This window comes from Typopeltis vanoorti, chromosome 6, assembly GCF_054136105.1.
Source record: "Typopeltis vanoorti isolate ZY-2024b chromosome 6, IOZ_Tvanoo_1.0, whole genome shotgun sequence".
Lineage (NCBI taxonomy): Eukaryota > Metazoa > Arthropoda > Arachnida > Uropygi > Thelyphonidae > Typopeltis > Typopeltis vanoorti.
The window spans coordinates 161,163,953-161,180,029 of NC_143554.1; the positions used below are offsets into that span (position 1 = coordinate 161,163,953).

Here is a 16,077-nt window from a genome sequence, read left to right on the forward strand (position 1 = left end):
AGGATGATCATCTTTTTCTTTTATTTTCTTCTGCAGTCATGGCTATGGTTAATCTGGTCTTGCAGACTATGCTTTGGACACAGTTCACAGAATCAGTTGAAAAAGACTATCATGCTCCATCATAGTAAATTTAGAGGAGAAAGACTATTTTTAGAATCTGCTGCTCTTAAAATCAGTCTAATTTTGAATAAATATGGTTGCATAAACTTCCCAAAATATAGGAAACACTAATACTTTTGAGATCCTGGTTTACATCCTAAATCACCGACAGGTATTCATATCCCCACCTAGTTAGGACTCTGGTCTTTTGTTCATGTGTTTCACTTAGTTTTATACTGTGTGTTTGTGCGCACGCACTACAAGTCTAACATTGTACTCTCTGACGAAATATTGGAAGAATTAGATACTATTTTTAATCCTTTCCTGGTGCTGTTTTACATTAAACTTCTAACATGTTATTTAATTTCTATCTGGAGATGTAATAGGCATTGTTTGAATAATAGTTAGTGTGCATCTCCTGTGATAAGTTTGAAGCTTATCAGACTTTTTTTGAAATTGAAGCTTTACAGAGACGACCATGTAAGAATAATCCTTAATTGCTTAAGGCATTTGAATTGGATGGCACTTTGGTATGCATAGTGACAGAATGTGTTAAGAATTAATGTGTATGATTTTGTTTAATGAGAATCTTTTGGTTGGAGAGAGAGATCTCATATGAGCAGAAACAGATTGTTTATAACTACATATGGACAGAAGTAAAACAAAAAGCAAATTACTTCAGTTTGCATTTCTAGAGAGGAATAAAGATATCAAAAATTTTATTTTTGTGTGTGAGAGAGAGAGAGAGATTAGGATAAAAGATTGGGTTGGTCAGGAAAATATCTAGACAGAGGCCAACATAGTGTTGATAATCAGCATGGTATTATTTAATTAGAACAGTCTAAATGTAGACATCGGGATAAATGAAAAAAGTAAAAAAACATTGCCATCCTTAACCATATTTTCATCCTTAAAATAACAGGTCATCATCAATGGCAGGCCAGCCACTGATGATGAAAGTAAGTACAAAGTAGAATGTTAACAATGAATTATTTAAAAAACAGTAACAGCCACACGATGGTATATAGATCAATGCAATGTGGGTAAAATGTAGTAATTGATATAAATAAAATAATAGTAATAAAAAGTATTGTCTGTTGAGAATGACTTATTAGATTTTTGGTAAGGTGATGCAGCCGTTCCGATTCAAATTAGGATGTTGCTACAGAGCATTAAGTCTTGGTAAATAAACATTCAGATTTGATAATATTTTTTCCACATCTGAAATAGAGGTGGCAATCACAGGGAACTTAGTAGATTCCAGACATGGAAAGAGGTTATTGTTCATCTTTAGAAGAAGGAAACCATGGGTTAAGAAAAAAAAATGTTGGCACCAGATTATATTCTTGAAATTGGTTTGGTGTGTCATTACAATTTTAATATTGAATTCCTGAAAATGTCTGTTATTTATTTATCGTATGGCTTGTACGTAATAAGATATAATACACTGAATATAGATAAGATACACATATATGAAACAAAAAAGTCTACATTTAGGCAAATAGAAATATGAAATTTATGACAAGCATCAGACAGAAGATTAGTCATATTTTAACATTTAGGGTTTTTAATCCAGTTGATTGCCTCTGGGCGATAGGTCAAAGATATCCTTAAAGTCACCTGGATATGCCGCCAGCTTGCATTCCTGTACTATATGGTGAATGGTTTGGGTCTCGGCTCCACAGGGACAGTGGGGATTTGGTATCCCACTTTGAAAGTGAGTCTCCGCATACACCATGGCCTGTACGAATCCTGTTAGCCGTCGTCCATATATTCCTTGGCAGGTCAAATCCAGATGGTTTTTGAAGATGTTTATGTGATTAAGAGCTTCAGGTGATACCTCTTGGAACCACAGTACATCCCACCTACTCGCCATACTGTCATTCTAGCTAAGAAGATTACGGGCGGTTTTTGTGGTAGGTCTTCTGGATTTTAGTCTATTAGATAATGCATCTGTAATAAATTCAGGTATTGGGAGATTTTGGTTATTTAAAATTCTTTTATATTCACAAAGCAAGGCTTCCTGTCGTCGCAGTTCCGGAGGAGCAATATGGCTCGAAGTGGAGAGCTATTGTAAGGGTGTACTCCTGATGCAACCTGTTATTAAATGCAGAGTGGAGTTAAGTTGAGTATCTAGTTTATTGACATGGTAACTATTGAGCCAAACAGGAGCACCATACTCTGCTGTACTGTAAACTATAGACCCATTGCAGTGCACAGCAGAGTTGTGGCACTTGAACCCCATATAATACCACAAAGCTTCTGAACTATGTTATTTCTGGTGCGAACTTTAGCAGCAATATTAATCATATGCTGTTTATATGTCAGAGTTATTCCCAGATATTTGGGTGTTGGATTAAATGAAATGTTCCATCAGCATATATCTCTGGTTTTTGATTTCCAAGTCTATTGTTCAGGTGAAAGCAAGAACATTCGGTTTTATCAGAATTTGGTGTTAATCTCCATTTTTTATAGAACTGCCGTAAAGCCGACAGATCATTTGTCAATATTTCTTCAGTTCTTTTGATAGACTTGTCGCTGATCACAAAGTTAGATCATCTACATAAGCAAACTTCCTGCTGGTTGTTTCAGGAATATCTGCGATGTAAAGGCTAAAAAGCAGTGGTGCGAGTACTGAGCCTTGAGGTAATCCATTCTTGAGCACTCTGTTTACTGATGCTTCCTCTGGTGACTACCCTGAAATATCGATCACACAGTAAGTTGTTTAGGAGATGTCCCAATATTTTGCATGGGATGACCTTAAGAAATTTATATATGAGTCCCTCCCTCCAAACAGTATCATAAGCCGCTGTTAAGTCAATAAAGACTGCAGTAGTCTTCAGGCATCTTCGAAATCCTGCTTTAATGTAGGTTGTTAAACTGAGAACTTTATCTGTGCATCTGCAATCTCTTCTGAACCCTGCTTGTTCTATTGGAATGCATTCCAAAATTTTATCACTGATCCTGTTCAATATTAGTCTCTCCAATAATTTGTAGGTTGCACTTAAAAGGGCTATGGTGCGATAGCTTTTAGTTCTGTCTGCTGGTTTTAACACAGCAATGATTTTTGTCCTTTTAAATTCTTTAGGAACTCAGCCACTTTCAGGTATATCGTGAAAAGACTTAGCCACCAAGATCTTGCATAAGGTCCACAGTGCGTCAGGAATTCATTATGAATATTGTCAAATCTAGGTGCCTTCCCCATTTTGATGTTTTGAAGTGCTGAGGATATTTCCTCACGGGAAAAAGGCAAAGAGAATTGTTGAAACTTACAGACTTCATAGCCTTTTAGTTTGCATTTTACCTCTTTAGTATGTTCTTTATCTATCGGAGCTCTAGAAAGCAAAACAATATGAGCAGCTATCTGATTCGGATCGACAAGAGATTTCTTTGGTACAGAGGCATTGATCCAGGCTTTTCTACTAGAGTACTTGAAATCTATGTTTTCAGTTATTTGAATCCACTTTTCCCTACGGGCAGGTTTGAGACTACGGAGCAGTTCTTCTATCTCAGGATTCTTACTTTCAAGGAATTCCCGATACAGGGATTTGCTTTCATTGGTCCATCCAAGCACATATTCTTTTCGGTAGCCTCGAGGAATGTGTACTTTTGCCACCGCTATAACTACTCCAGTGAACCGCGTATATTTTTGTAAGTTGGGGGAATTCTTCTAAGGCATGCATCTAGATCTGCAGTGAAGTTTTCCCAGTCGGCTTTTTTTGGAAATTCCATCTTGGTCTAGGAAATGATGTTATCACTGGAATTTGGGCTCCTAATTATATAAAGATGGGGTGGTGCTGGCTATTTGGAAAAACCTCAAGAATATGTTTGAAAGTCTGTAGAGGCTGATTTTCACTATCAGTGGAGACGAATGTCAAATCTCGGTTATATTCCTTATTCCAGGCTCTTGATTTAAAGGTGCCTTTTTCCTTGGCATCAAGGAAATTAAATTTAATTGTGAGTGTAAACCACCACCTAAACTTAAATTAATATTATTACGGGCAACTCCAAGGAGTACTTAGACTCATCGAGGGAGGCTCTAAACATGTCAAGAACAACTATTCAACATGCATACAGTATCTATCACACTTTGCCTTGCACTTATTCACAGTCATGGCACCCACAACAGACTCTGGCAACTTATTCCACTCATCAAGTAAAAAAAAAAAAACCTAGTTCTAACACACTTGCTAACCACACTCTTGTCCAGTTTCCATGGATGGCCCCTAGTGCTCCCACCACCAGTCCTGTTCTCAAAAATATCCCCTGAATTAATCTTATAGAAACACTTCAGTAATTTGAATGTCTCAATCATATCATCCCTTTTCTGTCTATCAACCAATTTCTGCAACCTGCAAATCTTCAGCCTGTTCTCATAAGGTTCATTCCATAGACCTCCTATCATCTTGGTCACTCGCCTCTGGATCCTCTCCACCTCCTCCCCATCAAGAAGAAACCCTGGTGTCCAGATTTGGGCACAGTAGTCAAGATGGGGTCTTATCAAGGCTCTATACAGAGGATCAATAACTTGCTTGTCTCTGTTTGTCAAAGTATTCTTCAGTAACCAAGTGATTTGATGAGCTGATTTAGCCACTTTTGCAATGTGCCCCCTAAACTTCAACTCCCTACCCACCAACACTCCCAAATTCCTGGCCTCGTCAATCTCCTGAAGTACAGTTCTACCATTGTGGTATACTGTTGCTAATCTTTTCACCCCAAAATGCATAACCTTACACTTTGCCACATTAAATTGACATCCATTCTCCTTGATATGAGCTGGTATATCATCCAATCCCACAGATGTATTCACATTAAGGTTTTGTAATATACTATTCACCTCCATTTCATTTACTTCAATTCCCGTATAAGCTGTTGGTTCCTTCATGCCTGTAATATCACCACCTGGATGATATACTCTTGCAAAATGCTCGCTCAGTAATTCCACTATATCAACTGATTCAGTTACCTCCCTACCATCGGCATTCTTTAAAATCATTCTGCCATATGCATTTTTTCTTTTACTTGCAGCATATCGAAAAAACTGTTTGGGATTCTCTTTAGTTTGCATGGCTCATTTCCTTTTATAATCCGCTTTTGCTTTTCTTACCACACTCGTTACCCTTCTGGTCTGTGCTTTATACTGTTCATAGATCAGTAGGCAGTGGTGCACCCAGGGAGGGTGCCAATGGGCCCTGGCCCCCCCCAAAAGAAAAAGGAAATATACACTAGAAAATTTTCCAAAAATCTTTTCCTAATTAAAATTGATTTTTTTTAAATTTATGTTGTCTTCTGTTTCTATACTATTTGTCATGTATTGGTGATCACTGCAGATGCTGAGTCATAGGTCGTATGCAATGCATAGGTGTATTCGTAAATCGTCTACTCAACTCCCCCCCCCCCCGCGCCAAGATTAAATCTTGAGTGCTCGAGGCCCCCCCCCAGATTAAATCCTGAGTGTGCCACTGCCTGCAGGTCACCTTTCTCCTTAAATTACCTCTACAGTTGTTTCTTTTTTTTTGCTGCTCAAGCTTAATAGTGTTATTCATCCATTTAATTCCTACTTGATTTACTACCCAGGCTCTAGGTATACAGCCAGCCATTACCTCCTTCAAACGCTCATTTACCGCTTCCCATGCACTGTCAACCTCCAGCCCTTACAGTTTTACATGCCGTGGCACTGAACCAAGCAATCTCCTAAGCTTGCCATACTTACCAGCCCGGTATTTCCACAATTATTATTATTATTATTGTTCCGGGCAATTCCAAGGAGTCGACAGACTCATCGAGGGAGCCCCTAACATCATGTCAAGAACAACTATTCGACATTGACACAGTATCTATCGTACCTTGCCTTGAACTCATTCACGGTCGTAGCACCCACAACAGACTCTGGAAACTTATTCCACTCATTCACCACTATCCAAGTAAAAAACCTAGCTCTAACTCCCTTGTCAACCATGCTCTTGCCCAGCTTCCATGCATGGCCCCTAGTCCTCCCACCACCAGTCATATTTTCAAAAATATCTTCTGGTTCAATCTTATAGAAACCCTTCAGTAATTTGAATGTTTCAATCATATCACCCCTCCTTTGCCTATCATCCAATCTCTGCAACCCACAAATCTTCAACCTATTCTCATAAGGTTCATTCCACAGACCTGCTATCATCTTGGTCACTCGTCTCTGGATCCTCTCCACTTCCTCCCCATCACGAAGAAACCCTGGTGCCCATAACTTGGCACAGTAGTCCAGATGGGGTCTCATCAAGGCTCGATACAGAGGAACAACAACTTGTTTGTCTCTGCATGTTAAAGTATTTTTCAGAAGCCAAGTGATTTGATGAGCTGATTTAGTGAGTTTTGCAATGTGCCCCCTAAACTTCAATTTCCTATCCACCAACATTCCCAAATTCCTGGCCTCATCAATCTCCTGGAGTACGGTTCCACCAATGCAATATACTGCTGCTATTCTTTTCACCCCAAAGTGCATAACCTTACACTTTGCCACATTAAATTGACATCCATTTTTCCTAGCCCAGTCTTCCAAACTATCCAAATCATCCTGTAAAATTTTGACATCCTGTGCACTCACAATTGCTCTACCCAACTTTGCATCATCAGCAAACAAGTGAACACTTCCTCTCAAATCCCTTCCTATATCATTGATGAACAAATTGAAAAGCAGTGGTCCAAGAACAGAGCCCTGTGGCACACCACTAGTCACGAGCAGTCTTTTAGACTCTACTCCTGCATAAACCACTCTATGGTATCTCTCCTTCAACCACCCTCCTATCCATCTCACCAACTCTATATCTATCCCCATCTGCTCCAGTTTACTGATTAGGGTTCCATGTGGTATCCTGTCAAAGGCCTTGGCAAGGTCCAGTAGTATCACTGTAAACCCATTACCACTATCCAGTTCAGCCGTCACTGTGTTATAAAACGTGAGCAAGTTACTGAGGCATGATCTACCCTTCACAAAACCATGTTGTCCCCCATACAATATCCCATTTTCATCTATCCAATCCTGTATTCTTTTCTTGACTAATTTCTCTAAGACCTCGACAATGATTCCTGATATGCTAATCGGTCGGTAATTTACAACAGCAGTCTTACCACCTTTTTGCAGTGTAACTATTTTCCCCTCTTTCCACTCCCTCGGGACTAACCCAGACCCGAGACTCAAATTAAACAAAATGGTCAAGGGTACTGACAATTCTTTAGCTGCTTCTCGTACGACACGAGCTGGTATACCATCCAATCCCACGGATGTATTGACATTGAGGTTATGCAATAGACTACTCACCTCCACTTCATTCACCACAATTCCCGTATAATCTACTGGTTTATTTGTTTCTGCAATGTCACTACCTGGATGATATATACTCGCAAAGTGCTCACTCAGTAAATCAACTATATCAACTGATTCAGTTACATCCCTACCACCAGCATTCTTTAAAATCATTCTGCCATGTACATTTTTCCTTTTACTTGCTACATATCTAAAAAACTGTTTAGGATTCTCTTTAGCTTGCATGGCCAGTGTTCTTTCGTAATCCTTTTTTGCTTTTCTTACCACACTCATTACCCTTCGGGCCTGCGCTTTATACCGTTCATGTGCCTGCCGGTCACCTTTCTCCTTAAATTCCCTCCATAGTTGTTTCTTTTTTTGCAGCTCAAGCTTAATGGTGTTATTCATCCATTTAACCCCTACTTGATTTATTATTCGGACTTTAGGTATACAGTCAGCCATTGCTTCATGCAAACACTTCTTAACTGCCTTCCATGCACTATCAACTTCTATTCCTTGCAGTTATACATGCCATGGCACTGAACCAATCAAACTCCTACACTTGTTATACTTTCCAGCCCGATAATTCCACATGTACCCTGTCTTAATTGAAAATTCCACACCTTTAGCCACCTCCCAAGTCAAGACCCTATGATCACTCTCACCAATCGGTGGCAATGTGGTCATATTTGTCAGCCAAATCCTTAGATGTAATTACTAGGTCAAGCACTCTCTGACCCCTAGTATTTTCCATTACATGCTGTTGCAGAATGTTATCCCTTAATAACTGCATAAAATCCAATTCCTTCCTCCCGTGTGTCTTCTCCTCACTCCAATCAATGCGACCATAGTTGAAATCTCCCATAATAATTACCCTCCTTCCACTCATTTCTTCTATTTTCTTGTGCATACTGTCACCACCATCCTTTCCATCACCTGGTCTATATCGGCACCCAATTGTATATTTAGTTCTGCTAGCCACAATCTCACATCAAATATGCTCTTTACTCTATCCTGCAATTCAACTTCTATTCTCCTTGGCTGTAGCTCATCAGCTATCATCAACAATACTCCCCCCCATTTTATTCTCCCTGTCGTTCCTGAACACACTATACCCATCACATTCAATCCCACTAGCTATATCTATAGTCAGCCATGATTCACTAATACCAATAACCTGTGGTTTGGAAGTGCCAACCATGGCCAAAAACTCTTCCTTCTTGTTCCTAATACTGATCACATATTTACAATATGGTAAATATGTGACGGTTTGGAAATATATGGAATTAGAACTCTCCGTACTGTTTCAGGATTGTTGGAAACAGGCTTCTAGGAACCCGGAGAAGTATTTCATTTGTATAATGCGTTGGATGTAAAGAAGTTCTTGATCGAGATCCTGTGGGTTTAGAACATACAGTATATATCTCCAAGCAGTAGTTTTCATGATTCCAATTTTTAAAAAAGAGCAGACTGTTGCTTAAGTGACCAGTGATGGTAGGTATATATGGCAGACAGAGGTAGTTTGCCTGGAGGAGTGCAGGAGAGTGAAGTATTTAAGAATGCCAGTTTTATTGTCCTTTCCCACTTCCAGGGTAAAATTTATTCAAGGATTTAGATTGATTATTTTATTTATTTTTTTTTGCTAGAAAGGCTGGTAAAGTGTCCTTCTGATGGGACCAGCTTCTTCATTACCTAGAAGCTTACCAGTTAATCAGCAACTACCATTATGGATTCTGCCAATCTAGATCCATAGCTTATCTTAGCTGACATCACACACCACTTGTCACGTGCCATGGAAAGGTTTGGAGAAGCACATGCTTGTGCCCTTGACATTTCCAAGGCTTTCGATCTTGTTTGGCATCAAGGCTTACTTTGGAAATTGCCTTCTTCTGTAAACGGATAGTCAGCTTTCTCTCTCGTTCATTGCATATCACGGTGGATGGTACCCACTCTTTGAGCATTTGCTACCAATGTAAGTGTGCCAGGACCATGTTCTCTCACCTACCCTCTTTCTCTTATACATAAATGACCTACTCTGAATTACTAAAAATCCTATTTGGAGCTTTGCTGATGATAGCCCTCTCCATTCATCGCCAGACCATGTAGTTCCCAGACATCCTTTACATCAAAATCTGCAACTAGTGTCTAAAACCCTTATCTCCATACCATCCTCTTATGCTCTCACAAAAGGGGATCTCAGTTCACCTTCCCTCATCCTCAGTAATATGCACATCACCCTACAGGATGAACAGCTCTCATAGGACTAACATTTACCTCAAACCTCTCTTGGCACAAACACATCAATAGCTTTCTCAGCTTCTAAAAAACTAGGCATTTATTTCTGCTCAAGAAGCTTTTTTTACACCCACCCAGCTACTAATCTTGTATAAATCCCAAATCCACCCATCCTTAGAATAATCTTCACACATTTGGGGTGGTGCACCTAAAACCTTAAAATTCTTGATGCAGAGATGAGCAATTACTCTCCTCTGGACAGCATCAAGAATTTTAGGTGCACCACCCCTCACAGGCTCACTTCAATCTCTATCTCACAGGTGCAATGTTTCAGCTTTGTGTCCTACAGATACTTCCATGCTCTAGTGAATTGGCAAACATAATTTTTCCACTTGCTGTTAGGCATATTAAAACAAGAGCAGTAGCTGTCCCACATCCCTTTACAGCAGGCGTGGCCAACATCATTCTATACGAGGGCCAATATATGATGAGTGGTAGCTTCACTTTTAGACAGAACTTAAATAAAAATAAACTGCATTTTTTCAAGGCAATAGTTATATGTATTGACGTACTATATTTGTTAAATCATTTTGCTACTTGAAACTGATCACTGTAACCAGATCAGAGCAAGTGACTTTCAATGATGCATTACTCTGGAGCGCATAGAAATCTACCACTCCCACTACTACAACTCGCACAGAGAAGCAGTAGATTTTATAAATTGAGTAATCTTTTTAAAGCAATTTTGATTCCCTGTTGAGAATATAAAGTGTTTCCGTCATCAGGAATAATGAATATAACTAATATGTCAATCAGAAAATCTGCGGTCGAAATTAATAGCTAAATTTATAATACATATAATTTAATATAGTTTTTATCCTGCACGGGCCGCAGGCCTGCTGTTGGCCACCTATGCTTTACAGTATAACTGTAAACTCATTGTACCTGCCTTGCCTCTTCCTCAATTATTCCATCTATCTTTGCTCTATGAAACAGCCTTCCCTATGAAGGTAGAGATGCAAGAGGGAAATAGTGGCAGTGGTTTTGAGGCAGTATGGTGTGAGATAAGAGGTGAATAGAATCAAATACTTAGTTAGGTGTTGTTATGGACCTGATAATGTGGATGGTAGTGACCATGAAATATATAATCAAATTAGCCAAGCAAATAATAAAAGGGTGATTTGAAAATGAGATTTCTTGAGTTTTTGTGGGACAACTACCTCAGGCAATATGTAACAGAAGGCACATGAGGATTTGATCATCTCATCAGATGATGCTATTATAAGTGAAGTTTCAAATCATCCTCTAGTTGGTGAGTGTAACCATGAAGTGATTACCTGGGTAGTTGCCAGCAGTGTGAGGACTTCTGTTAGGAAAGGGTATATGTGGAACTACAAGGCTTGTGATTATGAGAAGCTCAGGAGACAATTTGTAGGTGTAGCATGGAATGAGGAGTTAGCTGGAAAGGAGATCAATGCTGCTTGAGTGATGTTCTCTGAATATCTAGTAGAAGCATTGTCTAAATGTATTCCAAGGGTCAGAAGGTTAAATAAGGTAGGTGTGAAATGGATGAATAAAGAGATTAAGCATGCATTACAGGGGAAAAAGGTATTATGGAGACAACATAAGAGGAGTGGTAATAATCAATTCCTGAGGATTACAAAGAACGGTGAGCAGCAGTTAGCTAATGATGCCAAAAAAAAAATAATAATAATAATAATAATCCTAGGGAGCTCTTTTGATATGTAGCCAGCAAAAAAAAAGAAGATTATGGAAGAATTACATTGATTGGAGAAAATGGTATAGAAACAAGATTGCAGAATATATAGTTGAGCAGTCTGATTCTTGTGAATGTAACATCATAGAGAATTTGAGAGCATTGGATGATGAGGAAAAGCTGACCATGAGTAAGCAAGAGGTATATAGGGATTTGAGCAAACTTTGTTAATAATTCTGTGGGACTTGATAATATATCACCACATATTTTGGTCAGGAATGTGCCAATGAGTTGACATTTGTTTTTACATATTTGTTTAATATAAGTCTTGTATTTGGTAAAGTTCCAAAGGAGCGGAAGGAAGAGAAGAATGTGCTGCTTCATACGGGAGGTGACAGGCATTAAGTTATAGGTCTATCTGTGTCAGTTGATGTGGTTAGTTGTTGGAAAGGTTGTTGAGAACCAGGATCCAGAATTGAGTCGACAACAGTGATATTATCTTTGATGGAGAACATGAATTTGCTAAAGGAAGGTCATGCTTTAGTAATCTTCTTAATTTTATAATAAGGTGACAGCAGCATTGGATGTGGGAGATGGATACACAGTGGTATACTTAGACTTTGGATAGATTACAGCACGATGAGTCGATACTCAAGTTAGAGCAGATGGGACTGGATATTAGACTAGTGCATTGGAATGGAGATTAGCTCTCTGATAGGTATCAATAAGTTGCGTATGGAGGAGCAGTATCTTAGAGGAGGAAAGTCAGTAGTGGTGAGCCCCGGGGATCTGTTTTAGGACCATTGCTCTTTAACTTGTATGTTAATGATATTGGGGAAGATTTAGATGGGGATATTTGGTTGTTTGCAGATTATGCAAAATCGGGATGAACTATAAGGAGTAGAGCAGAAGTTTTGGCCTGACAAAAAGACCCGAATAGATTGAGTGAATGGGTATGGAAGTGGAGATGCTAGTTCATTGTTGCGAAATGTGAGGTTCTAAAATTTGGGAAACAAAGATGCAGTGTAGAATTTACACTTCATGGAGATATGTTGTTGGCAATGGAGGAAATAAGAGAACTTGGTGGTGGATAAGGATCTAAATTTAGGACACATCGCCAAAATTGTGAGGACAACATAATCAATTCTGGGAATAATGCAGATGACACTGACTTGAAGTGAGGAAATTCTTGTTCCATTGTAAAAGGCCTTGATTAAGCCACATATGGACTACTGTGCACAGATTTGGTCACTTGGTTTTCAAAAGGACAAAGATGTTTGAACTGGTCCAGAGGCAATTGACTAAGGTAGTTTCTGATCTCTGGAATGTTGAATATAAGGAAAGGTTGAAGATGCAATTTACAGAGGCCGGTGGATTGGAGGAAGAGGATTGATATGATAGATGTGCAAGTTGTTAAGGAGTTGTTGTACGGTCAGTGTTGAAGAGGTTTTTCATAAAATGGTGGTAGATTTGGGAGGGAACAAGAGGTCATTTCTGGAAGCTGTATAAGGAGGGTGTGAACAAAGGAGTGAGAAGCAGGTTTTTGTATTCGGAGTTAGGAATGATTTTAATGCCTTGCCTGAGAGTGAAACTGGAATGTGTTTTAAGGCAAAGTATGATGAGCTGTGGGGAATCTCCTAGATGAGTCTTTGACTCCGTGGGGTCTTAGGATAATAATAATGTTTCCCAACAATTTCAACCTATAGCTTTTCAAGACAAATGTCAGCAGGTTTCTTCTCCCTCAACCCTACCTCACACAGCTTATAGCACATCACAGTGCTATAAGTTGTTTTATCTCGTGTGTGTGTGAAATGAAGTTTGTTGAGGCTGTATTGAGGAGAAAAGGATTAAAGGATAAGTTTGCAAGAGAAATTTAGCATACCATCAAGGTATCTTCTGTCTGAAGTTTGTTTTGGCAGATAAAAATAACTCAAGTGGTTAACACTGTCAAATAAGTTGACTAGATTAGGGAATTTACCTTGTGTGGCATGTAAAAGCAAACTTGAAGTGACATTGGTGGAATGGGCCTGTTTTAAAATTCTTTATATACCAATGTCAAGTAGGACACTGGTAACTAAAGATTCAATATCGAAGTTCACCATTAAGTCAGTGTTAAAGGGATAAATTCTTCACCTTAACTAGGAAATCTGAAGAATTTTTTATTGAAAGAGTGAGTTACCAATTTGAGTTTAACAGTCAAGATGAAGACTTAGTTATGCAATAAGATTATAAGAACACCAGTCTTACATTATTAATAAGAAATCAGAAATTTAGTCTAGAACATGCCTATTCCACCAATATCACTTCAAGTTTGAAAGTTTATTTAAGGAGAGTGCCAAAGCCCTTCTATGCATTGTCCTAATTTGAATTGCTACAGCTCTCCCTCTCCTTGCCAAAAATTTGTCATCAGACATCAGTAGTTTTTATTATTTTATATCAGTTGCTACATCTTGCCCACATTGCATTATTCAGTATACTCTCATAGGGCTTGCATTGTTTTTTAAATAATCCACTATTAACGTTCTGCTTTGTACTTGCTAGCCTGCTTGCCATTGACCTGTTATTTTCAGGTCGGAATATTTGGCAGCGAAGTTTTTTTATTTATTTATTTTTTAATTTCCTTTTGTATTTATATTTTAATTGTTTCATTTATCCTTATGTCTACATGTAGACTGTTCTCATCATAATGACACAAGTATCCCTTGAACATTGCTGTAATAACTACTAATCTAGATGGGGGAAAGTCACTACATTGGTGGATAAGGGAGAAGATGTATGTTGTGATGTTTCTCCATCATCATCATCAAATTCCTGCCATGTACCCTCAAGGGGTGTACAGAATATGATAGTACTACATGAAAAATTTATGTCATTACTAACTTCCTATCTACAATTTTCCTCCAGATCAGTCTGTTACTTGTCAAGACTCCAATATTATTAGATGTTATATTTCTGTTGTCTAAGACACTTTGTACCGTATCAATCCACCTATATCTTGGTCTTCCTCTGGGTCATTTTCCTGCCAACCTGGCAGAGAACACTTGTTTTGCCAATCTTTCCTGACCCATTCTGTTTAAATGACCATACCACCTGAGATTAGTTCTGCTAACGCATTCCTGGATGCTGACAATGTCAAGTTCTTTCCTAATATCCTCATTTTTAATATGATATTGCCATTGATGCCATCTGTTCACGCCTCTAATCTTTCTCAGGACTCATATCTGTGGTCTCTAGACTTTGGTCAAGTGTTTTACTTCTGACCCAGCTCAGATTCATAAGTTAAAACTGGTTTGAACACTGTCTTGTATACAGCTAATTTAGTGTTCCGACTAATTTCTCTCTTATTCCATATGAATTTATTCAATTGACTTCCTACTATACCAGCTTTATTGATTCTGTTGTCTATTTCCATATTTAATTTACCATCTTCACTCAAAATCGTGCCTAAGTAGGGGAAATGTTTTACTTGTTCCACAGGTTCTCCGTTCACAATGCAGTTGATATTTTCAACGATTCTGCCTATTTTCATTGTCTTTGTCTTTTTATTGCTAACCTTCATACCATATCTATTACAACAGTTATTCAATTTAGTCGAGAAATCTTGCAGACGTAGCAGATTTATTGATAAGTATAACATCGTCCGCATAAAGCAAAGCCAACATTAACATCTCCAATTTTGATATCATGTTTAATACCACTTTCCTTCATAATGTGATCCAGATAGATAATGAATAACAGAGGGGATAATGTACATCCTTGTCTGACATCAGATTTAACATTAAACCATCTTCCTGTACTTTCATCAATTCTAACTGCTGACTTACAACTTAAATAAAGACTAAGTATTGTTTGATATAATGCCCCATTGACACCATATACCTGTGATGTTTCTAGATTCTGCAAAGGCATTTACTAATCTACTGCATGTAATATCAGTTGCAAATGAGGTTAGTAATCAGTTGGTGAATTGTATAGGAAACTGACTCTTATGTACAGGGTGTTCGGGATAAATTTGACATATTTATAATTAATTATATTTTTCCGTAAGTTACATGTATTAACACACACTTCTCTTCATTTAAAAGTTTGGACCCTTCTTCATTCATATACAAGATGTCAGAAAGGATGGATAGCTGGAACCCACCTGAATCATGGAAGAGAATAACTTGTATCATGATGATTCGTGCCCGCCATCAAAATAAGGATATTACGACTGCTGCCCAATGCTCCCTGAATACAGTAAAAACAATCAGGCATGAACTAGAGACTTGCAATGGTGACTACGAGGATGTAGCAAGAAGAAAGATCCCTAGCAGACGATCTGATTGCGTTCGTACAGCAGAATTCCTCGCAAATCTGCAGGAACAGGTGTTGAAGAACCCTGGCATTGGAATTCGGGCTTTGTTCGTGGAGTTGCTAACTGTAGTCAAGCCCTGGATAACAAGGGTAGCCAATGGTAGGCCGTATGTATGGCAGCAGGATTCTGCCCCTTGCCACACCTCTGGGAAAAGTCAAAAATGGTTGTCTGAAAATTTCTACGACTTCACCAGTCCAAATGTTTGGCCTCCAAACTCCCCAGACCTTAACCCCATGGATTATTTTGTATGGGGCGCAGTTGAAAAAGACACCAATCGCACTTCCAGTAATACAAAAGCCCAGTTAATGGATAAAATTAAAACAGTTTTTGCGGCCCTTCCCAGGGAGACTGTAGCATCAGCTTGTTCGAGGTTCCGAAGCA

General features: G+C 38.6%; 1 protein-coding gene across 4 annotated transcripts in view; it reads left to right on the plus strand.

The window, feature by feature from the left end:
- LOC150106171 (uncharacterized) overlaps positions 1 to 16,077 on the plus strand; it is a 338,533-nt gene that overhangs the window by 105,584 nt on the left and 216,872 nt on the right. The window lies entirely within an intron of this gene.